The 25,654-nt window shown below is 43.4% G+C and overlaps 1 protein-coding gene across 2 annotated transcripts in view; it reads right to left on the bottom strand.

The window, feature by feature from the left end:
- The window catches only part of CRADD (CASP2 and RIPK1 domain containing adaptor with death domain), a 373,889-nt gene that overhangs the window by 153,096 nt on the left and 195,139 nt on the right, over window positions 1-25,654 (bottom strand). Inside the window, exon 4 of one of the 2 annotated variants that reach the window (XR_010108940.1) lies at window positions 663-4,377. The exons of the other annotated variant lie outside the window; for it this stretch is intronic. The gene's annotated coding sequence lies outside the window, so the exon portion shown is untranslated. Of the gene's footprint in view, window positions 1-662; window positions 4,378-25,654 lie in introns of those variants that run through there. 2 annotated transcript variants of the gene reach the window in all.

Below are 25,654 nucleotides of genomic sequence, written 5' to 3'. Positions count from 1 at the left end.
TGCCCAGCCTGTTTTAGGCTACTATTACCTTCTTGCTTATCAAGTTGCTTATCTGGACTAGGGTCTTAGCATGGGGCTAAGCTCCTCAGGGCTAGCTAGGTGCCTGGAATTTCCCTTAAAGGGACTCAAGGTTTTCCTTTATTTCCACTCTTGACCCTCTCCCACCAGTCCATCCCCTACTAGGCCCCTAAGAGGAGGGTCCCTGCTTGTCTCATCTTTTCAATTCCGTAGCATCCATGGTGATGGCAGGTCCAACTACTACAGGCCCCTCCTTGGGAGGCCTCCTCTCTTACCACACCTACCCTCAGCCTACATAGTCTTCTCCCTTTGGGTTAAGCCAACCTGACCTCCCATCTGTGGGGATGGGAATAAGGGTGTTTATAATTCAAGGAACCTCGATTGTCTGCACACAGGCCTACAATGACTCTCCTCCTCAAACACATTGACCCTGAGGTGAAAGAAGCTGTTGAAGGGTTTTCTGAATCATCCACAACAAAAAAATTTCAAAGAATGGTGGCAACCAAATCCATTTTGTTGTTTAGATCCCAATTTTTCGAAAATCCTCAATCCATGAATGACAGCAACCTGTGGGGGAAGGGGGGCGGTGGAGGTGGGAGGAGTGGGGAGGCCCCTTAGGTCCTGGAGTTGGACACAGCCTTAGATGTGGCTTCACCCTGTCAAAGAACAAAATTTTCACACATTGAATTTAAAGGTCCAGTTGGTTTTTATTATCGATTTGTGAATCAGGCAGCATCTTATCTATAAAATAGAAAAGGTTCTTTGAAGAACCGAGCAGATGGATGGGCAGAAAAGCCTGGGGATAGCAAGATCAAGAAACATGAAGTGGCTTGGTCATTTCAAAGTTACTTTCCTTAAAGGGTTTATACACAGGGGACTTCCCTCTCATGCCTGTGCAGGTGGATGGGGACCCTTTTGATACAGGAGCTAGAAAGAAATTAGGCAGTTAGTGAGGGTAAGAGAGTCCTCAGCAAGGTTACCCTTTTAATAAAAAGCAGCCCCCGAATCATTTCTTTTCTAACAAAGAATGGCCTGAAAATTTGAGCTGCAAACATAGATAAGCAAACTGGAAGCTTGCATGGATGAATGCTGGCAGCTATGCCAATAGGAAAAGGCTACCTGGGGACCAGGCATGTTCAGCATGGAGGCTCCATCTTCCCTTTTCTTTGTCACCACATGTACAGTAAAGAAACAGGCAATATGGCACATATCTGCATAATAAAAGATTAGGGTGGGGTAGCCATCTTCTTCGCACGTTATGTAAATGACACACCTGGTCCAACCAACCTTTGGGCCATATGTAAATCAGACACTGCCTCCTCAAGATCATCTATAAAACCCTGTGCATTTCACCATGGAACCGGAAGACCTACTCGAGAATCCCCCTCTCTGCAGGAGAGAGACCTATTCTCTTTCTTTCGCCTGTTAAACTCACTCTGTGTGTGTCTGCATCCTCGATTTCTTTGGCATGAGGCAGTGAACCTCAGGTATCACCCCAGACGAATGACACCACTTCACTTTCAGTTGGTTGCTGTAAATCTCCTGATTTTTGGAAAACTGGCCCGTTTTAAAGTTCAGTTTGAGCACATGTCAGGTAGCACAAGTGACACTATTCTGGTTTGCTTTGGTCTGTTGGAGCCCAGTGGAAGGACTCTGTCCAAAGCAATGGCCTCCTATAAATTTTATTTAACAACCTGAGCCTGGGGTAATAGTGACCCAGATAATGGTACTGTGGCTTAGAGAGTCATTTCTCCCTAGTGGTCACTGTGTGTTTTACCAGACAGAACAAAGAGCTGCAGATCCAGGAACAGTGGTTAGCCAACTCAACAGCATCTCCCAGGGAGATGGCTCTCTGTGTAACAGTCATAATTTATCAAACATTTTTGGTCCTTCAGAAACATTCCTGTTTTCTTCTCTCTCCTCAGCACTTCCTGTTTCTCTTTCATTTGGAACTTTTTCTCCTTCGCTATGCCCATCTCCTTTTCTTCCTGGTATTTCTCTCGCTTTCCCTCTTCATTGCTAATCTCCTTCTTCTTCTCTTAACTGGTATCGTCTTTCATATGTATTGAATATGTGTCAGTGTTCCCTGTTATCAGTTTAACAACTAGATCAATTTATACCCCAAATGGAGTGAACAGATTGAACAAAACGCCTGATGCCCATTAAATCTGAATTTCAGATAAATAATAATAATATTTGGAATACAATTATACAAAAAATATTATTGCTTACCTGAAATTTAAATTTAACTGGGCATCCTGTATTGTATTCTCACAGCCCTGCCTCCACCTATAGCTCAGTGTGGGCTTCAAATCTTGTTTGTCCTGAGAGTCAGTGGCTCTTGCAAATAAAACCAGGTCCCATGAATTTTTTATGATAAACCTGGTAACTGTCTTACACTTTTTTTTTGAGACAGGGTCTTGCTGTAAACCCAGGCTGGAGTGCAGTGGCACTATCATGGCTCACTGCAGCCTCAGTCTCCTGGGCTCAAGGAATCCTCCCACACAGCCTCCCAAGTAGCTGGGATTATAGGTGTACACCACCACACCTGGCTAATTTTTAGATTTTTTGTAGAGGTGAGGTTTTGCCATGTTGCCCAGGCTGGTCTTGAACTTTTGGGCTCAAGCAATCCTCTCACTTGGGCCTCCTGAAGTGCTGGGATTACAGGAGTGAGCCACCATGTCCAGCAGTCTCTTATAATTTAAAAAATGTGATTAATCAACATTTCCTGAACACCCCAAATTGCAAAGAGTTTTTGGTCTCTTGCTTTTATGTGACACCTACATCTTCCAGGAGCTTGTTTTTAAAGGCAGCTGGCCTTCTTGAGGCACTCTTAAGCCCTGCCATCACTGTGCCATCCCAGAAATTGGAGAAAGCTCAGGGTGCAGATTCCCAGGGTGGCTGAATTCAAACCGCAATGTCAGGCCCCTGTTAGGGAAGTTAAGGGAAAGTTAATTCTGTGGGAAGTGGGGAGGGGAGGAGTAGAAATTATAAGCTTTTCTTTCAATATGACATCTTTGCCTTGTATTTCCTGTATCTCAGGAATGACCGAAGGATTGGGGAAGAAAATACTCCCCCTGCTGATGCTCCTTTGGTTCTACTTGGGAGTGAAGCTCACAAGAGGAGGGACTGCAAATCAACGTTCCCCAGATGATGCAGAGGTCTCTCTCTGCTGACAGTTAATACCTTGCCTCCAAGCCTGAATCGCCTTCCTGTCTGCGGGGTGTCTGAACAAACACAGCAAGATGTGCAGGTCACTGAGTTAGAAGAAGTCGGCAGGGCCTAAGGCCTTCTGCAAGGTGTGACTCTCTCCCTCCAAACTGAGAACATTTTGAAGTGACTTCAGAGGCTGCAGGGCTTGGGAAGTCCCATGAGAACCGCTCCCCTTTCCCAAGGCACTGACATGGCCTGTAGCCAGGCATTGCTGTTTCTCAGCAGACTGATCCAGGCCAGGCTTTCTGCTCTCCCTGCTGGAGGACCGCCATCCTTATTGAATGTATTTCCAAGAAAGCAGTTGACAGGCTTGGCTGTGCTATTTCTGGAAATGTTCAATAGGCCATCTTCTGGCAGGGACCGCTGCTGACGGATGGGTCTGAAGGGGAGACCGAGTGCTCAGCGCCATCTCGGCCCCGGCCTATTCCCAGGTGTCTCTGAGCAACAGCCGTCCCCAAATACCACGGGCTGTCAGCTGGGGGGGGCTGTGGGCCTCTGTGGAACTTGCTTCCTCCCTGGCAGGGAAGCTGCCAGCAGGCCTGCTGCTAAATGAAGACAGGCGCCCTGTGACTATAAATTATAAAACACATCAGCTCCGGCTGATGCACCGCACGTCCCATAGTCAGTTCTGCAGGGGACACTTGGCCACTGCCAAAGGGCATTCTAGACAGTGGCTTTAACTCTTGTGGCAGCCACAGGAGAGAGGCCAAGCCTGTTGCTGGGCAGAGGAGCTCTTGGCAACTCCCAGAGGTTGCAATTGCTCTGGACTGCTGAGCTCTGTATAGACCAGGGCTTCTCACCCTCTGCACTATTGACATTTTGGACAACATACTTCTTTGTTCGGGGCCATCTGAGCATTGTAGGTTTAGCAGCATCCCTGTTATCTACTCACTAGATGCCAACATTATCCCCTGCCCCCCGCCCACCCACACACATACACAGAATTGTGACAACCAAAAACGCCTCCAGACGTTGTCAAATGTCCCCTGGAAGGCAAAATCGCCCTTGATTGAGAACCACTGGTGTAGAGGAAAGAGGATAGGGTCTGGGGTGATGGCAGAGAGAGGAAGATGCCAGTTCAGAATCTCCAGGTGAGCTGTGAAGCCAGGCAAGTAACAGAATCCTTTGGCCTCAGTTTCCTCATCTCTAAAATGAGAAGAAAGAGAAGGTCAAATCAAGGGAGTATGGCGATCAGCTGAGCTAATGTGTGTGGTGCACTTTGAGATGTATTTAAGCTCTAGGTCAAACAACGTAGGAATAGATGATCTAGTGCTTATTTTTTTTTTTCTTTTTTGAGATGGAGTCTTGCTCTGTCGCCCAGGCTGGAGTGCAGTGGTGTGGCTCACTGCTACCTCTGCCTCCCAGGTTCAGGCGATTCTCCTGCCTCAGCCTCCAGAGTAGCTCGGATTACAGGCACATGCTACCGCGCCTGGCTAATTTTTGTATTTTTAGTAGAGACAGGATTTCATCATGTTGGCCAGGCTGGTCCTGAACTCCTGACCTCAGGTGATCGGCCCATCTCAGCCTCCCAAAGTGTTGGGATTACAGGCATGAGCCACTGCACCCAGCCTAGTGCTTAAATTTAAAGAACATGGCTCCCTTTGAAGAATTTAGCCGAGTATTTATAAAATTCCCCGTGACTCTTAAATTAAAACAAACAAATGCTTTAGAAAGCTTTTCTCTTTATTTTTTTTCTTCTGATTTCTAACAAGAATAAGTATGCCGTGTCTGCCTGAGGTTAATGTACATGATTTCCCCTAGTCTTCCTTGAAAGAGGCTTCAATTTTTTTTTTTAAATCAACACCCTAGGAATTGTGTCCGTCCAATGAACAAACAGAAAGTAATGAGGGAAGGGAATGCCCCTCTATTTTATTCACAAAATTAGCATCCTTTTCTTTATAGTTAGTAACAAAAACTGGTATGGAACCACCACAGCCCTATAGAAAGACACTGTTGCTTTAAATGAGCTTTGCTGTTATATAATTCTCTGGCTGATTTCACCCCTCCAGCTTTCAAGGAACTGTAAAGAAATCTCTAAAGGCTAATATTTCTCCTGTTCACACTGGCAGAAAAACACAAAGGAAACTGGTAACCTGAGCTCCCTGGAAGGTAAAAAAGGAAGAGCCAAGTCCTGGAGGACAGGGCTACATGTGTCCCTTCCCGTCTTGGGGACCTTGTCAAGCACCAGGCGGCTGCAGCCCTTCTTTACAGCACAGCCTGTGTTCTTTCGGAAGAGCCAAGGCCACATTTGCTTTGGGAAACAAGACACTGTGATTAATCAAGGAAAACAAAAACAGCTTCGTTTTCCATAATGGGCCTATGGAAAGGCTTTTCTAGGAAAAACCTTGATCAAGCTGTTCCGTCTATTTCCCTAGTGGCCAACAGGGCTGGAGGGGGAGCACGGGAGAGCAGATGGGGTGAGCAAGAAGGTATCCATGAAAGTTTATTCCCGAATGATCCCTTCCAGAAAAAAGGCTTCATTATGTTCACTTGCCCAAAGCACTGAGAGCGCCCACCAGCTAACAGCAAGGGCCCCCCTTCCAAGGCCAGGCATCACTGTCCTGGCACCCAACGTGCCCACCCACTCCTACTAGATCATTCCAGTCAGACAGGGTTCCTTGAAGGGAGATTAGGGGAGTGACACTCCGAACCAAACAAAGGAACAAAGAAGGGTCAGAAAAGGCAGGCAGACTCGGCACTGTGGTAAAACACTCTCACATGCTTACGTCACAGTTGCAATCACAACGTAATCCTTACACTGGTACACACAGGCGCAGGGCTGGGATTGGGGTGAGATCAGTGGGGGCACTGCCTGTGGTGCAAAATTTAAGGGCACCAAATAAACGCAATAATCAAATAATATTTTAATGCAATATTTTTAAGTGAAAATTGATGTCAAAAATCCAGGATGAACAAAATATCAAAATATTGAAATTTAAAATCAAGATCCAGTTTCACAGACATTGGGTGTACCTGCCGATCAGCACACACTTGACTTTGGCTTTGCAGGGCCTCCTTGAAGGAGCTCGGTAAAGCAGGGTAAACAAAGAAGCCCTGGATTTGGAGACAGAAGAGCAGGGGGCCTTGTGCACAACGTATATCTCCCACCTCTCTGATCCTTTGCAAAGTGGGCTTAATACTCACCTGTCTATCTCACACGGTTTGTTGGGACCAAATGAGATCTTGTTCATGGGAGCATTTGATAAACCATAATCTATGACATCCTTGAAATGGATAACAGAAAGTATAACCATAATACTGGTAATTACAGTAGTGGGTAAAACAGGATATTCTTGGAAAGGGAAGGGGAGAAGTGGCAGGAGAGAGGACAAGGAGGTCGGGGGTAGTAAGGGACAGGCATTGTGGTGAGAAGTGCGAGGAGCCCAGATTCTGAAATCTGACCTGCATTCAAGTCTCAGCTCAGCTATGACAGCTTACTGAACCTCAGCCTGTTCTCCAACCTCTCTGAGCCTCAGTTTTCTCAGTCTTAAAATGGGGATAATAATAGATTGACCATGAAGTAATACGCGCATAGCACCTAGTGTGGTCTGCAAACAGCTGGGTGTTAACCCCTTCCATCACACACACACATAAGTGTGTACATGCATACCTCCCTGCATACTCCAGTCCCCATCCCAGAGTAAACAAAAAGAATCAAACTCTGTAAAATATTTGAAGAGATTTATTCCCTTTGACACGGAGTGTTGCTCTGTCACCCAGGCTGGAGTGCAGTGACACAATCTCGGCTCACTGCAACCTCTGCCTCCAGGGTTCAAGTGATTCTTGTGCTTCAGCCTCTCAAGTAGCTGGGATTACAGGTATGTGCCACCATGCCCGGCTAATTTTTGTGTTGTTAGGAGAGATGGGGTTGCCATGTTGGCCAGGCTGGTCTCGAACTCCTGGCCTCAAGCAATCTGCCTGTCTCGGCCTCCCAGAGTGCTGGGATTCCAGGCGTGAGCCACCACACACGCCATTGAAAAGATTTATTCTGAGCCAAATATGAGAGGGGCCTGTGACACAGCCCTCAGGAGATCCTGAGAACATGTGCCCAAGGTGGTCAGGCTGTAGCTTGGTTTTATACATTTTACAGAGACATGAGACTTCAATCAAATACATTTAAGAAATACATTGGGCTAGGCGTGGTGGCTCATGCCTGTAATCCCAGCACTTTGGGAGGCTGAGGCAGATGGATCACTTGAGGCCAGGAGTTTGAGACCAGCCTGGCTAACAGGGCAAAACCCCATCTCTACTAAGAATACCAAAAAATTAGTCAGGTGTGGCATGTGCCTGTAGTCCCAATTACTTGGGAGGCTGAAGCATGAGAATCACAGGAGGTGGAGGCTGCAGGGAGCCAAATAGTGCCACTGCACTCTAGCCTGGGTGACAGAGGGAGACTCTGTCTCAAAAAAAAAAAAAAAAGAAAAAGAAAGAAAAAACTAGCAACAACAACAAAAGAAAACATTGGTTTGGTTCAGTAAGGTGGGACAACTGGAAGCAGGCTATAGGTAGATTGAAAAATTTTCTGGTTGAGAACTGGTTGCATTTACAGCAGGATGGCAGGGCCAGTCTCCACCCATGACTGAAACCCACAAGTCCTACCCAGGGACCCAAGCTCTGGGCTCCTGCCCTTCCCCTCCAGATCTAACCTCCTTCCTGCACGGACAGAGGTCCCAAACTGACTGCGGGAGCGTGTCTTACTGAGCTCAAACAATGTTTTTCATTTTTTAAAATTACTTGCCAACATTTAAAAATTGGGAGATTCTTATACAAATCCCAATTTCTAGCCCATCTATTAAAATCCAGATTTCCAGCTTGTCTAGAAATATCTAAATGTTCAGCAATTGATAACAATAATTCCCATGTACTGAGAATATACTCAATGCTGAGCACAGTGCTCAATATTTTAGTCATTTTTTCTCTTTAAACCTTCACAGCAATTCTGTACTCCCTCCCCATTCTACAGATGATAAATCTGAGGCTCAGAAAACTTAAATAACCTATCCAAAATACACACAGCTAATAAACAGCCTGGCTAGAGTTAAACCCAGGGGAATTTGACTATAATTCCATGCTTTCAAATTTATGTACTTCCCACCATCCTGGAAGGTATGGACTAAACTATCGGTTTTCAAAAGTGTTGCAAGAAGGCTCGGAGGCCCGGGCTGAGTATGTATGGGGTGAGGAAGAGGAAGCTGGCTCAGGCCCCAGGGCTCCTACTTTTGTTAGGGCAGGTCTTTTTTTAAAAACCATTTTACATACTGGAGTTCCCTTCAAGTTGTCTTTTAGAAAAATAATCTCACTGCTCTGAAACAAAACCAAAACAAAGCCCCAAGCCCTGGTGATCTCCACTTTACCTTCTCTCCATGGCACCATGATTTCCGGGGTCAGCAGGAAAAGCTCCTTCTTCTCCCATTCCCAATTTACTGACCATATCCCTATGTTATGGCATCACTTCTGGGGCTATCTCTTTATGTTACGGCATCACCTCCAGTTGCATCTTTGAGCAGGTGGGGCCTGATTGGGCTATGACTTACAACCCTCGCTTGGCCAAGTGTCCAGAGACTTGGGAGCCATGGAGCCACGGCGCTTCCTCTGAGACCCGCTGGGGGTAGACAGGCCAACACCAGGTGGGAAGTGCTGCAGTGGAGGGCAAGGGTGAGGGGGTGAGGATGGCAGAGGCTAAAAGCCACTGAGCCTGGTAGAAAGGATGCCCCCTTTTATCTGTCATCATGAATTTCAGTCCTGTCATGATTGTCTATGAATTGAGTGTTTTCTTTAGGGTGACCTCAGAGGAATTACAGTGTGGTCAGAAGAGCACCTGGAGGAACCTGAGCTGGGCTCTGTCACTGCTTGGCATTGCATGAACTTGGTCCTATATAAAATGTGCATGGCATCTCTCTATGTACCTCACCCACTAGCCCTGGAGACATAGGGAGACTAAAAGGCATAAAGTGGCATGTTAATGAATGTCTTGTTTTAATTACTTGCATATGGTCTGACAAGCACAAACCAGGAAAAAGTGAGAGCTTCCAGACCCTCTTTGAAGACAGGGCTGCTGGAGCTAGCCTTGTCACATGATGTCAGCCTTGGCATCAACTGCCATCCATGTGCCGATGACTCCCAATTCCACAACCCATCTGGATCTCTCTCCTGAGATTCTGACGGTGGTTCTTATGGAACAGCTCCCCTTGGCTGTACCCCACCACTCCTCCAGCAGCATTTCCAAAATGGAGCTCCTCACCACCTCTTTGAAACCTGCTCCTTCTGCACGGTTCTGCGGTCCAGGAGCTGGTATCTTCAGCCATACAGCCCAGAAACCTGGAAGCCATTCTTGACTGCTTCCCTACCTCATTCCACACATCTGACAACAATCTCAAGATGTGGTTGGTTCAGTCTACCCCTTAAGGAGCTCTTGAATCTGTCTACTTCTCTCCAGCTCTAATGGATTAACTTGGACTAGACTACCCCCATCTCTGGCCTGGATGACAGCAACTCCAGCTGCTGGGTCTCCTGCTACTGGTCTTGCCCTCCCCATCCCACACCCCACCACCCTGCCTTGCATGCTTCAAATCCCCAAACAGATCTTTCTGAAACACATGCACAGAATGATGACCTTTCTAAAACACACATATGATCATCTTATCCTCATGCTTAAACCCTTGCAACAGTCAGTTGGGATAAAGCCCTAATGCGTTCACATGGTATAGAAGGTGAGCCCCCACCCATCTATCTGCCATCTCTATCTTTTTTTTTTTTTTTTTTGAGATGGAGTCTCACTCTGTCACCCAGGCTGGAGTGCAGTGGCACGATCTCGGCTCACTGCAAGCTCCGCCTCCCGGGTTCATGCCATTCTCCCACCTCAGCCTCCCGAGTAGCTAAGACTACAAGCGCCCACCACCATGCCCGCTAATTTTTTTGTATTTTTAGTAGAGACGGGGTTTCACCGTGTTAGCTATGATGGTCTCGATCTCCTGACCTCGTGATCCACCTGCCTCGGCCTCCCAAAGTGCTGGGATTACAGGCATAAGCCACCGCACCCGGCCTGCCATCTCTATTCTTAATAGTCTGTCCAGACTGAATCTCTTTCAGTTCCCCAAACACACCCCATTCTCTCATCCCTATTCCTTTGTGCATGTTTCTCTTTCCACTGAGAATACACTCCATTAACTCCCACTCATCCTTTGGGTCTCAGCTCAGGTGGCACTTTAACCTGGAAGCTTTTGCTGACTTTCCAAGACTGAGTTAGGTATCCATCTACTGCATTTCCCTGGGCACCTTGTCCTGCCTTCATGTTATACATGAAGTATACATGCCATAATTCCTTGTTGACTTGACTGCTTTTCCCATCCAGCTATGAACTCCATAAACGTTAATGTGTAATTCTGTTTTCATTTGTATCCCCTGTGCCTTAGTCACAGCCAGGCATGTAGTATGTGCTCAGTAAATTTTATTTTTGTGACTAAAGTGCTCAGGCCATCAAAAAGATGAGTTGCCTTTTAGTAGAAGCATTAAGAGGCACTACTAGGAAAGAGTGTGCTTGCTAAAGCAAGTATTCCAGTCAGATGTGCAAATCAAACTGTGCTTTAACAATACCAAGAACCGACTATTAACACCTTGGCAATTTGCTAACTTCTCTGCTTCCTAGAAGTCTACATATTTTGGAATTTGTTTGTAGAAGTTGTGAAACACAGTCTCCTTCTACATATTTAAGAACTTTCTGAGTTTCGCTTAATTTCTTCTTGCCAGACGGACATGGCTTCAAATCCTTATTTTGCATCCTCTGTGTTGTGACCTTCCTTACCCTCCACTCATTAGTGGCCCTGGCATTGAGATCTGCTGATGGCAATATCTGATAAAAGGCTGTCATTAAAAGTGTATCTCTGCCTGGTGTCAAGAGCTAGGAGAAGCTGAGACTTTGATTTTTCATTTTTAATCATCGTTTTGATCTCCCTTTTACCCCAAGGTTTCCAAATTCTGGGGCTTTGTGACCTTTGGATGATTGGGTAAGCTATTGTAATTCTCATATTTCCCCACAGATTTTCTCTCATTTTCAAAAGAGACAAACTAGCAGATTCAAAATGCACTGAACCCTCCCTGTGTTACACTACAGGAAGTGCAAAGATCTGGATTCAAGTCTTCACGCTACTGTTTATAAGCTTATAACTGTGGGCAACCCACCTAACTTCCTTGAGCTTCAGCTTTCTCTTCTGCAGAATCAGAATGGCACCAGCCTCCCACCTCACTCTCTGTCTTGCGCGTGGTAGGCAGTGAATAAATATTAGTGTCCTTCCCAAACAGTTCTGCTATTAATTATGCCCATGACCATAAAATGGTCCCTTTGGAACCTCCGCAGATTGAAATGATTTTCTATGATAATAAATCTCCACTGTTAGCAGGGGCAGTTGCCAGACAGTCTCGATGGCCACACTCACCCATGCTGCTAAAGCTTTTAAAGCTCCTATTAAATGATAGGATTGTTTGTTTTCATTCCTTCAAAGTAAGATCCATATACTCTGCTCATTCTTGTGGACATGGGGAAGGGAAAACTTCATCCCACATAGAAGGAGTCACTGACCTCTCCCATTACTTGAACTGCCTATCTCCAGAATTCAGCTGGACTACCATCAGGTGAAACAAAGTCATGTGAGGAGGAGAAAGTGAAATGCCTATGGGTGGGGAGTTGATAAACTCTCAAGGCAGTGAAATGTAAGAAGCAAGAGGCAGGCTGGGCGCAGTGGCTCACACCCGTAATCCCAGCACTTTAGCAGGCCAAGGCGGACAGATCGCTTGAGCTCAAGAGTTTGAGACCAGCCTGGGCAACATGGCAAAACCCCATTTCTACAAAAAATATAAAAATTAGCCAGGTTTTGTGGCATGCACCTGTAGTCCTAGCTATTTGGGAGACTGAGGTGGGAGGATCGAGCCCAGGAGGTGGAGGTTGCAGTGAGCCAAGACTATGTGACTGCGCTCCAGCCTGGGCGACAGAGCAAGATTCTGTCTCAAAAAAAAAAAAAAAAAAAAAAGCAGCAGCAGCTAGAGGCATGTCCATCTTAGCTTGGCAGTTGTATATCTTATAGATATAAAGACTGATTCCTTACCTTTGCCCAGCACCTGGGATCCTACAGAGATCTTTATTTTATTTTATGTGAGGCAGAGTCTCACTCTGTCACCCAGGCTGGAGTGTAATGGCACGATCTCGGCTCACTACAACCTCTGCCTCCTAGATTCAAGCAATTCTCCTGCCTCAGCCTCCCGAGTAGCTGGGATTACAGGTGCGTGCCATCATCCCTGGCTAACTTTTGTATTTTTAGTAGAGACAGGGTTTTGCCATGTTGGCCAGGCTGGTCTCAAACTCCTGACCTCAAGTGATCCACCTGCCTCGGCCTCCCAAAGTGCTGGGATTACAGGTGTGAGCCACTGTGCCTGGCCCCTACAGAGATCTTTCATAGTTAGGATCTTCTTTCATCCTTACAACCATCTCGAGAGGGTGGCAAATTTCATTATACCCATTTTTCAAAAGAAGAAACTGAGGAGAATATACCCAGATCACACAAGCTTATTATGCAGAATGGAGCTGGGACTTCACTGGGGGCTTCCAGCTCCAAGAACTGTTCTTTCAATGACACTCACCTGCCTCTCACTCAGTTGAGGAAGAGGAAGGTTCCAATCAGCCTCACAGGGAACACATACTCAACAACCCTTCCACAGTGCCACTGAGGAAAAAGCACCAGACTGGGGGGTGGGGGGGCACGAGGACCTAGGCTTCATTCCCTAGGGATGTCAGTTTCTTTATCTCTGCAAAGAACAGATTGCAAAAAATGTTTCCAAGTTCCCTCCCGTGTTTGTATTTCTTTAAGTGGATCTTTGGTTTAATGCATAGCCCAAATACCTGTGACATAGAAGAAATGCCTAAAAGATAAATCTGGAGTTCAACACAAGTTCAGCAGCAATTACGGTGTCTTTGACCTGATGTGACCACTATGGCTGAATTTAAAAGTTGGAATTTTCAGTCATGGTTTCTTGGAAACAGGCCTCACCAAACTTCAGTTAACCTTTCCACATCTCAGTTTCCTTATACGAAAAACAGGGAAGACAATACCTTCTGTACAGGAAAAAGGACTTGTCAGTCCTTCTCCCAGGCCATTCCCACCTCTTCCTAGCACCCCTGCCCCCAACCCAAGGGAAGAGGAGTTGCTAATCTGATTGGTCAGAGTGTGGGACCAGAGATAGCAACTTGTAGTTAGTAGACAGAGATGCCCTCCTTAGGAATGGTTCTCCTTCTCTCCCACTCTATGCATTCGGGTGGACAAGTGCACTCAGCCCCCTCTCTGATTCTCCACCTCCTCATACAAGTGACTAAGTAGATAAGTCATTTTATTTTCTCTGTCATTTTGTTGCAGAATTTTCTCCTTAGTTCAGCTAAAACCAGGTTCTTGTCACTCGACTGGGAAAGATTAGGCTCACGGGCACATAGAAGGGTGAGGAGAGGAATTTATTGGGCAAAAAGGAAAAAGGGAAAATAATTATCTGCAAAGTGAGAGAAAATCCTGCTAGCAGGATTCCCACCTCACAGATTGAATCCCAGCTCACCACACAGGAACAGGAGAGGCCAGGTTCCACCTCGCAGCAAATTCCGTGAACTTCCCGAGGCCCCACCCCGTCCTCCCTGTGTGCAGGTGGGCGTTATTCAGAAAGAATCAGTCGGGAAATAGTAGGCTTCATCTGGGACCAGCAGTACGGTTTTTCAGCCTTCAGGCTGTTTTAGGCTTGAAGGCAGGGTTTCGCCAGGGACCTCTGGCTGTCTCCTGTCTCTATCAATTTTGTTATCTTTCCTCTATGCATCCTTCTAGAAGGTACTAAGATCCCAAGGTTTAGATTCAGGAAGAAGTAGGAGATTCTGCTTAGGCCTTACAGCTTCTATTCATTTTTAGTTAAAACTTGTAATGGAGGTTATTGGATGGTGGCTCAATTAATAAAATGCAGTACTTTGTTATTTGACTTATGTCCTCTGCCTGTCTCTGGAGAACTGTGGTAGCCAGCCTCCCCAGACAGTCCCCTCTTTTTTAGTCCCCTCTCACCCGTACCAGGGTTGATCTGTGTGATCAAAAAACTATGGCAGAAGTGCTGGTGTGTCACTTCTGAGGCTGGGACTCTGCAGCCTCCATCTTGGCTGCTCTTTCTCTTGGATCACCCTCTTGCCACATCCTGAGAAGCCTCCTGGAGAGGCCTATGGGATTCCATTCTCAGAACGTACCCTTCATTGTCTTTATATGAATCATTGCTTGACATTCCCTTGCTCCTTTTTATTTTATTTTATTGTTTTAGAGACAAGGTCTCACTCTGTCACCCAGGCTGAAGTACTGTGGTAGGATCCTAGCTCACTGCAGCCTAGGACTTCTGGGCTTAACAGATCCTCCAGCCTCAGCCTTCCAAATAGCTAGGACTACAGGCATGTGCCACCATGCCAGTCTAATGTGGTGTTTTTTGTTTTGTTTTGTTTTTGTTTTAGAGATGGGATCTTGCTATATTGCCCAGGCTAATGTCCAACCCCTGGCCTCAAGTGATCCTCCCACCTTGGCCTTCTAAAGTGCTGGGATTACAGGAGTAATTATAGGACACAACATGCTCAGCCTTTCTCACTCCTTGAGGTCCGAGATGGACTATTTCTTACTTGTCTTTAAATTCTTAATGTCTTACGTGGTACCTGACTCATATTACTATCTCAGTAAATAATTATTCAGTAAAAGAAAGAAGGAGATTTAGTTTTATATTTAGCTTATAGTAATACTTCATATTTTAAATGTCAAAAGTGTAGGGTTTGAATTTCTTTTGGTAGAAAGCCAAATGTAGCAGTTTACATTAAATTTTATAGACACTACAGATTGCTGAATAAGTCCACATGTGGAAATAAAAGAAGTCTAAGAAACCTCTTGGACTTAAATATGGGTTTTTATATTATCTTCAAACCTGCCCTCATAATTTTAGTTCCAGCATGTATGATAGAGTGATCTCGTCTTCACAGTGGAGAACCTTTTCTCCCTCCTTTGTCCATATGCCTAATTAAATTATATCCCACATTAATCAAATTACGCTTAATTATGCTGAATATTTTGGCCCCAAAGATATATTAATTCCAAGTCTCTTCGTGTTGCCACTTTGGGTCTGTTTTTACTCAATTACACAATCCCCTGAGACAGTCAGATGTTAATTCCAAAGACTGAGGGTACCCTTAAGAATCACAGAATGGAAAGGAAATGGAAAGGAAAGGAAGAGAATGGAAAGGAAACCACAAAGGCCAGTTCCATCTTTAGTGGCTCCTAACTCTGGAATCTCAAGCTTGACCTAACAGTGAGCCAAAGGCTCCAGGAAACCTGCTTCCCTCTTTGTGTGCATTTCCTCTCCTTCCCTTGAAGACAACGCTGTCTTCAGAAGTTGATCCACTGATTTATGTATAGGTATTGAAAAGTTCAAAAACGTTAAATCAGAAAGAGGCCACATTTATTTTAAGGGTGATTAAGAAGAAAAGTGAGAGTTACCCAGCCAAGAAGAAAGAGGTATAAATAGACATTATATTCATGATGTATCTCAAAAACAAGGCCCTCCATACAAATCTTTTATATACAAATTTAGGTATGTATGAGTGTTTAAGACACACACACACATGGGGGTGGGGGGATAGTGTGTGTATGTGTGTATAATATGTATATATTTTTCTTTTTCCATTTTTTTTTTTTTTTTTTTTTTTGAGACAGAGTCTCGCTCTGTCGCCCTGGCTGGAGTACAGTGGCACAGACTCGGCTCACTGCAACCTCCGTTTCCCGGGTTCAAGCGATTCTCCTGCCTCAGCAGCCTCCTGAGTAGCTGGGATCACAGGCGCCTGCCACCACGCCCAGCTAATTTTTTGTATTTTTAGTAGAGACAGGGTTTCACCATGTTGGCCAGGCTGGTCTCGACCTCCTGACCTTGTGATCCACCCACCTCGGCCTCCCGAAGTGCTGGGATTACAGGCATGAGCCACCGTGCCTGGCCTTTTTTTATTTTTTTTGAAACGGAGTCTTACTCTGTCACCCAGGCTGCAGTGCAGTGGCGAGATTTCAGCTCACTGCAACCTCTGCCTCACGGGTTCAAGCGATTCTCCTGCCTCAGCCTCCCAAGTATCTGGGACAGGCACATGCCACCAAGCCCAGCTAATTTTTGTATTTTTAGTAGAGATGGGGTTTTACCAGGCTGGTCAGGTTAGTCTCAAACTCCTGACCTCTGGTGATCCGCCTGCCTTGGCCTCCCAAAGTGCTGGGATTACAGATGGTAAGCCACCCCGCCCAGCCTATATATTTCAATCACTCACATCTTTGGTGTAGGGTATGATGTTTTCATATCCTCGTGAGATAATCTCCAAGGGAGACACTTTATCAGAGCACACAGTTCTATTTATCTAGTTTCTGAAGATTAGTCTCAGGGGCAACTTTATATAATAAATGTTGACTATATAGTACAAGTCTTCTCTACTTAAATCAAAAGTCCAAACTGTGACCCAGTAATACCAACAGTACCTTCTCCTCTGCACATGCTTGTAACTGCATATGTGGAGTGAGGGAGCCAATTCTTTTGAAAACGTTCATCCCTCCCTCTTTCTAAATGATTCTAGGATTTAGATGTGTGACAAACAAAAAGAAGAAAAGAAAAACCATTTTCTTGGAAGCTGCAAAGGATTGATCCCCACCCCCCCACACTTTTTTTTTGAGAGCTGCAGAACACAAAAAAAACTGACGTGTTTCTAAAAAGCTCTGACATATCTATTAGCCACAGTCTTTTTTTGTGTGGTAAAAGAAACCAGCCACAAAATACTGCTGCTGCCAAACAAACAAACAAACAAACAAAAAAAGTGCTGCCTGAACCTTTTTTAACTTCTTCCTTTCTGGGAGGACTCAGTCTTTCTTAAATCCTCATCAGAAGATAAGATCTTTGTTGCTTTGGGGCAGGTAGGCCAAGGGTGGTTTGATTGACTTTGTCACCTAGATGTTGTCACAGAGATATCAGAGGTTGACAGTGTAGCTACTTGGTTAAAAATGACAACCATCTAAAGAAAAGTACACAAATAGTGTCTGCACTTTCTTGGAACCAGGAGTTGGCTTTCTTGGACCCTTCCCACCAGCTTCAAAAAAGGAATTGCTAAATGCTCAATTTGGTGTTTGCCTAAGGGTGGCTAAACAAGCTGCCTAGTGAGGTGTTTGTTCTTATTTCTGAGAAGGAAAGCCTTTCACTCAGTTTGGTTCTAACAAAAACAAATCTACTGAAACCAGAGTGAGGAAGGAACTTATCAACAAAGGTCAACTAGAAAAAGTACCGATTCTGAAAACAGAGTTTTCTGCCAAAGCTTGGGAGCAACCGAAAGGCAGAAAGAGATCTTTTGGGTTCCAAAGAAGACCTGAAGAAATCCACCTATCTGACTGATCTCCAGACATCAGGGAGTGAAGCAAAATTTGTAGAGACAGTCCTTTCGAAGCATGGTAGGGGTTGGGATGTACCAGGGAGAGTGAGGGGATGAGATGCTCTTCTATTCACATGCTTCAAAAGTGGCACTTCCAAACCATATTTTTAAAAGTCACACTGATTAGGGGATCATGAAAAATGTTAGAAGAAGCAAAATGAAAAAGCAAGACGGTGAGCTGCGCAGTCCCATTCCTAGACTTGCTCCTTGATGTTAGAATATGACTAGGACTCTGATTTCTCCCGCCAATCTCCATAGAAACTCCAGTTACAGAGCCAGAACCAATGTAGGAATAATTGTATTCAAAGCCTTCCTTTGGGGGTGGAAATGACTTCTTTTGTTTATAGAGTCATAAAGAACATCTGAACTCCACTAGCTCTTCCTCTTCCACTTGAAGAAAAAAAAAGGGGTTGGTTCAAGGTGGTGCACTAAGCCAACATGCTTTCTCCTTTCCAGATCCCAGTGAAATGTGATCCGTAAGATAAGACTAAGTCCTAGACATTACCTAGAAAATGCCAGTTGAGGGGAGCTGAAGAATTTCTGGATGGTAGCAGGCTGACAGGAATACCAAAGCACTGAGAAACACACAGTCCACCACAGTGAAGGAGGGGGCTACTGGATAAATAATTCTCCAGCCTGTAAACTTCACTGGGACAAGTCACCATCTGTTGTATTCATTACTGTATTATTTCTGCCTTGCATAGCTCCTGGCATAGAGTAGGTGTTTGATATTACTGTCAAATCTGAATATGCTAATTTTCTCAAGAGAAAAATAAACCCAAGGTCAACAGGACAGGGTAGAAGTGTATTGTAGGACGCTTGACAAGATAGTCGAAGTGCCAGGCCAGTGCCCCACCTCTCCCAGTGGCACATAGAGCAGCTAGTTATTGTGTTTGCTCCCAGGCTCTCTGAGTAAAGGATCAGTCGCGGGAGACCCTTAGAATAAGAACTAGGGCCAGAGAGAAAAGTAGAGCATTGCTTCAGGTATTATTGAACTGTTAATTAAGGAAAGACACAACCTGGGACAGGTGTGAAATGCCCTGAGGTGCTCTAAAAGGTAACTTTCCCTACTTGTTTATTTGAGGCCAACCTGCTGGCCTCCCCCACCTGCCCATGAACCTTGGAGTAAAACACATGTGTTACAGTTAGTCACCACATTTAGGGGGCAGACGTGGCAAGAGATGTTGGAAGGGAACCTAAACAATTGGTGAGGAAAGGAGACCAGTTACCAATGCAGATCAATTTATATTTGAAAAGGAATAACTGAGAATCACCAGACCTTAAAACCAACCTTATAGCCTGAAAGCTGAATGAGTAGAGAATTAAATTCTGAGGACAGAGCAAATGCAGGCAGCCAAAGAGAACATTCAAGTAATTTTATTAAGCTTCCTGAGATAAAATCCTTATTAGATCCATAAAAAAAGAGCTGTAGAAAAAGTAGCAATCAGAGAAAAAGAAAGAAATCTTTAAAAACTAAAAATATGATTAACATATTATAGAAACTCAATACCAGAGATGAAGTACAGAACAGATACAATCGAAAAGACAACAGTGATTTGGAAGACGAAATCAAGGTATTCTCCCTGAACATAGTGCAAAAAGCTACAGAAAAAAATCATGAGGAAAAAAGATAAAGAATATAGAAGATTCAGAAGAAAAAATCTGCTTAATAAAAATTGTGGGAGATTTGGAGGCAGAGCAAGATGGCAGAATAGAAAGTGCCACCTATCTTCCCCCCAGGAAGGACACCAATTTAACAACGTTCTGCACAGAAAAAAAAACACTTTCATCAGAACCAAAAATCAGGTGAGCCCTCATAGTACCTGGTTTTATCTTCATACCGACGAAAGAGCCACTGAAGAGATAGAAAAAACAGTCTTGAATTGCCGATGCCACCCTTCCCCAGTGTGCTGTCAGGTTAGAGCAGAAAGGGAAACAGGACCAAACTCAGCTAACGCCCACCCATGGAGGAGGCATTTAAACCAGCCCTAGCCAGAGGGAATCGGCGATCCCAGTGGTCAGAACTTGAGTTCCCACAAACCTCACCACCATGGGCTATAGCGCTGTGTTTCTAAATAAACTTAAAAGGCAGTCTAGGCCATAAGGACTGGAAGACTGAGTGAATCCTAGTGCTGAACAAGGCCTAAAGAGAGTGGACTGGGGGTGGGGCATGTGACCTACTGAGACACCAGTTGGGGCAGCCAAGGGAGTGCTGGCATCACCCCTACCCTACCCCAGGCTACACAGCTCATGGCTCCAAAAGATACCCCTTCCTTCTGATTCAGGAGAGAAGAGGGAAGAGTGAGGAGTACTGTGTCTTGCATCTTGGATACCAGCTCAGCCACAGCAGGAGAGGACACTAATCAGGGTCCTGAGGCCTTCATCCAGGTCCTTGCTCCCAGATGACATTTCTAGACATACCCTGGGCCAGGAGGGACCCACTCCCCAGTAACACTGTGGTTCTTGCAGACTCGTAGAGGTATTGCCTTAATGGTCTTGAACAAAATCTGGGAGAATTATCTGGATTACCAGGCAGAGACTCTTGTTCTCTTCCCATACTTACTCCTGTACTTTCCTTACTTGAAGGAAAGGACCCAGTCCTGGCAGCATTCATCACCTACTAACTGAAGAGCCCTTGGGCCCTGAATAACCAGCAGCAACACCCGGGTAATATGTTGGGGGCCTTGGGTGGGCCTCTGAGACTGGCTGGCTTCAGGTGAGACTCAGGACATTACCAGTTGTGGTGGCTGTGGGACAAAACTCCTTCTGCTTGAGAAAAGCAGAGGGAAAAGCAAAGGGAACTCTGTCTTGCACCTTAGGTACTAGCACAGCCACAGGGGGATAGAGCACCAAGCAGGCTCTTGGAGCCCTCAACTCCAGGACTTGACTCTTGGATGGCATTTCTGGACCTGTCCTGGGCCAGAGGGGAGCACATGGCGCTAAAGAGTGAATCCCAGGCCAGGCAGCATTCACCATAAGCTGACTTAAGAGCCCTTGAGCCTTAAGAAAACATAGGTGGTAGTCTGGCAGTACTCCTTATGGCCTGGAGTGGCAGTGGCTACAGAGTGAGGCTCCCCTGCCTTTGGAAGGGGAAAGGAAGAGGAGGAAGGCCTGCATCTTGTGCATTGATCTGCACCTTGTGGTTTGAGTGCCAGCTCAGCTGCAGTACAATAGAATACCAGGTAGACTTCTAAGGTTTTTGACTGTATTCCCTGACTCCTGTACAGCACCTCTGGACCCACCTGGTGTCTGGGGGACTTTGCCACCCTGAAGGGAAGGTCACAGGCCTGGCTGGTTTGGGCATCAAGTGATCGAAGAGCCCTAGGGCTTTGAGTGAACATAGGCAATAGCCACGTAGTGGTTACATAGGCAGTAGTGGTTACATCAGGCCTTTGGTAAAATCCAGTGCTGTGCTGGCTTCAGGTGTGATCCACAGCAGTCATAGTGGTGGTAGCCACAGAGGTTCTTGTGTTGCTACACCCCAGCTTTAGGTGGCTCTGAACAAAGAGAGACTGTTTGTTTGGGAGTAAGTACGGGAAGAGAACAAGAGTCTCTGCCTGGTTCTCCAGATACTTCTCCCAGATCTTGTCCCATGGCCATCAAGGCAGTACTTCTATGAGTCTACAAGAACCACAGTGTTACTGGGCTTGGGGTGCCCAGTGAAGCAGATATGGCTTAGATCACAACACCCAGGTTCTTTCAAATATCTGAAAAGCCTTCCCAAGAAGGACAGCTACAAATAAGCCCAGACAGTGAGGACTACAATAAATACCTCACTCTTCAATGGCCAGACACTAAAGAACATCTATCAACACCACCCAGGGAAACATGACCTCACCAAATGAAATAAATAAGGCATCAGGGACCAATCCTGGAAAAATGGAGATATGTGACCTTTCAGGCAGAAAATTCAAAATAGCTGTGTTGAGGATACTCAAAGAAATTCAAGATAACACAGGGAAGGAATTCAGAATTCTATTAGATAAATTTAACAATGAGATTGAAATAATTAAGAAGAATCAAGCAAAAATTCTGAAGCTGAAAAATGCAATTGGTATACTAAAGAATGCATCAGAGTCCTTTAATAGCAGAATGGATCAAGCAGAAGAAAGAATTGGTGAGGCTGAAGACAGGCTATTTGAAAATACAGTCAGAAGAGACAAAAGAAAAATGAATAACAATGAAGCACACCTATAGGATCTAAAAAATAACTTCAAAAGGACAAATCTAAGAGTTATTGGCCTTAAATAGGAGGTACAGAAAGAGATAGGGGTAGAAAGTGTATTCAAATGAATAATATCAGAGAACTTCCCAAACCTAGAGAAAGATATCAACATTCAAGTACAAGAAGGTTATAGAACACCAAGCATATTTAACCTAAAGAAGACTACCTCGGGCCATTTAATAATCAAACTCCCAAAGGTCAAGAATAAAGAATGGATCCTAAAAGCAGCAAGAGAAAAGAAACAAATAACATACAATGGAGCTCCACTATGTCTGGCAGAAGACTTTACAGTGGAAATGAAAAGAGAAATAGACCAGGAGAGAATGACATGACATATTTAAAGTGCTGAAAGAAGAAAATACACTTTTACCCTAGAATAGTATATTTGGCAAAAATATCCTTCAAATATGAAAGAGAAATAAAGACATTCCCAGAGAAATAAAAGCTGAGGGGTTTCATCAACACCAGACCTGTCCTATAAAAAATGCTAAAGGGAATACATCAATCAGAAAGGAAGGAACATTACTAAGTAATCACCTGAAAGTACAAAACTCACTGGTAATGGTAAGTACACAGAAAAACACAGACTATTTTAACACTGTAATTGTGGTATGTAAACTACTCTTATCCTGAGTAGAAAGACTAAATGATGAACCAATAAAAAATAATAATGACAACAGCATTTCAAGACATCATCAGTACAATAAGATATAAATAGAACAACAAAAAGTTAAAAAGCAAGGGGACAAAGTTAAGGTGTAGAGCTTTTATTAGTGTTCTCTTTGATTGTTTGTTTGTTTGTTTATGCAAACAGTGTTGTTATCAGGTTAAAATAATGGGACATAAGAGAGTATCTGCAAGCTTTGTGGTAACCTCAAACCAAAAAAACATATAATGGAGACACAAAAAATAAAAAGCAAGAAACCAAATCTTACCTCCAGAGAAAATCACCTTCACTAAAGGAAGACAGGAAGGAAAGAAAGACGAAAGAGAAGACCACAAAACAACCAGAAAACAAATAACAAAGTGGAAGAAGTAAGTCTTTATTTATCAATAATAACATTGAATGTAAATAGACTAAACTCCCCAATCAAAAGACATAGACTGGATGAATGGATGAAAAAACAAGACCCATTAATACGTTGCCTACAAGAAACACACTTCACCTCTAAAGACACACATAGACTGAAAATAAAAGGATGGAAAAAACCCAAAAATCAGCAGGAGTTGCTATAGTGCCATCAGACAAAATAGCTTTCAAGCCCAAAATTATAAGAAACAAAGAAAGTCACTAAATAATGTTAAAGGGGTCAATTCAGCAAGAGGATATAACAATTTTAAATATATATGGACTCAACACTGAAGCATCCAGATATATAAAACAAATATTAGAGCTGAAGAGAGAGATAGATCATAATACAATAACAGCTGGAGACTTCAACACTCCACTTTCAGCATTGGACAGATCTTCCAGACAGAAAATCAACAAAGAAATATCAGACTTAATCTGCACTGTAGATCAAATGGATCTAGTAAATATTTACAGAACGTTTCATCCAATGGCTACAGAATACACATTTTTTTTCCTCAGCACATGGATCATTCTCAAGGATAGGCCATACGTTAGGTCACAAAACAAGTCTTACAACATTCAGAAAAATTGAAATAATGACAAGCATCTTCTCTCATCACAATGGAATAAAACTAGAAATCAATAACGAGGAATTTTTGAAACTTTACAAATACATAGAAATTGAACAATATGCTTCTGAATTACCAGTGGGTCAATGAAGAAATTAAAAAGGAAGTTAAAAAAATTTCTTGAAAGAAATGGTACCAAAACCTGTGGGATGCAGCAAAATTAGTACTAAGAGGGAAACTTACAGCTATAAGTGCTTACATCAAAAAAGAGGGAAAACTTCAAATAAGCAATCTAACAACGCATCTTAAAGAACTAGAAAAGCAAGAGCAAACCAAACCCAAAATTGGTAGAAGAAAAGAAATAATAAAGATCAGAACAGAAATAAATGAAACTGAAATAAAAAAATACAAAAATCAATGAAACAAAAAGTTGATGTTTTAAAAAGTTAAACAAAATTGACAAAACTTTAGCCAGACTAAGAAAAAAAGAGAAAAGATGCAAATAAAGTCAGAATTGAAAAGAGACATGACAACTGATACAACAGAATTTCAAAGGACCATTAGTGGCTACTATAAGCACCAAATGCCAATAAATTGGAAAATCTATAAGAAATGTACAAATTCCTAGAAAAATACAACCTACCAAAATTCAATCAGGAAGAAACCCAAAACCTTAACAGACCAATAACAAGTAATGAAATAGAATCCATAATAACAAGTCTCCCAGTAAAGAAAAGCCCAGGACCTAACGGCTTCACTGCTGAATTCTACCAAACATTTAAAGAAGAACTAATACTAATCCTACTCAAACTATTCTGAAAAATAGAGGAGGAGGGACTACTTCCAAACTCATTCTACAAGGCCAGTATTACCTTGATACCAAAACCAAACAAAGACACACACACAGACACACACGCACACACAAACACACACACAATGAAAAACAAAAAAACTACAGGCCAATATCTCTGATGGATATTTATGCAAAAATCCTCAACAAAACACTAACAAATCGAATTCAACAATACATTAGAAAGATCATTCATCACGATCAAATGGGATTTATCCCTGGGATGCAAGGATGGTTCAACATATGCAAATTAATCAATGTGATATATCATATCCACAGAATGAAGGGTAAAAACTATATGATCATTTCAATTGATGCTGAAAAAGCATGTAATAAAATTGAACATCTCTTCATGATTAAAAACGCTCAAAAAACTGGGGAAAGAAGAAATATACTTCAATATAATAAAAGTCAGATACGAAACACCCACAGATAGTATAATACTGAATGTGGAAAAACTTAAAGCCTTTCCTGTAAGCTCTAGAACAGGACAAGGATGTGCCCACTTTCACCACTGTTATTAAACATAGTACTGGGAGTCCTAGCTACAGCAATAAGACAAGAGGAAGATATAAAGGCCATCCAAACTGGAAAGGAAGAAGTCAGATTATCCTTGTTTGCAGATAACAGGATCTTGTATTTGGAAAAACCTAAAGACTCCACAAAGAAACTATTAGAACTGATAAACAAATTCAGTAAATTTACAGGATACAAAATCAACATACAAAAATCAGTAGTGTTTCTATATGCCAACAGTTAGCAATCTGAAGAAGAAATGAAAAAAGTAATCCCATTTACAGTATCCACACATAAAATTAAACACCCAGAAATTAACTTAACCAAAGAAGCAAAAGATGTTTATAATGAAAACTATAAAACACTGATGAAAGAAATTGAAGAGGACACCAAAAAAAGAGAAAAATATTCTATGTTCATAGATTGGAAAAATCAATATTGTTAAAATATTCATACTACCCAAAGCAATCTACAGATTCAATGCAAACTCTATCAAAATACCAATGATATTCTTCACAGAAATAGAAAAAAAATCCTAAAATTTATATAGAACTACAAACAGAGCCAGAATAGTCAAAGATATCCTAAGCAAAAAGAACAAAACTGGAGGAATCACATCATCTGACTTCAAATTATACTATAGAGCTATAGTAACCAAAACAGTATGGTACCAGCACAAAAACAGACACATAGACCAATGGAA

This window comes from Pan paniscus, chromosome 10 (assembly GCF_029289425.2).
Source record: "Pan paniscus chromosome 10, NHGRI_mPanPan1-v2.0_pri, whole genome shotgun sequence".
Lineage (NCBI taxonomy): Eukaryota > Metazoa > Chordata > Mammalia > Primates > Hominidae > Pan > Pan paniscus.
This window is presented reverse-complemented; position numbering and strand designations above follow the sequence as displayed.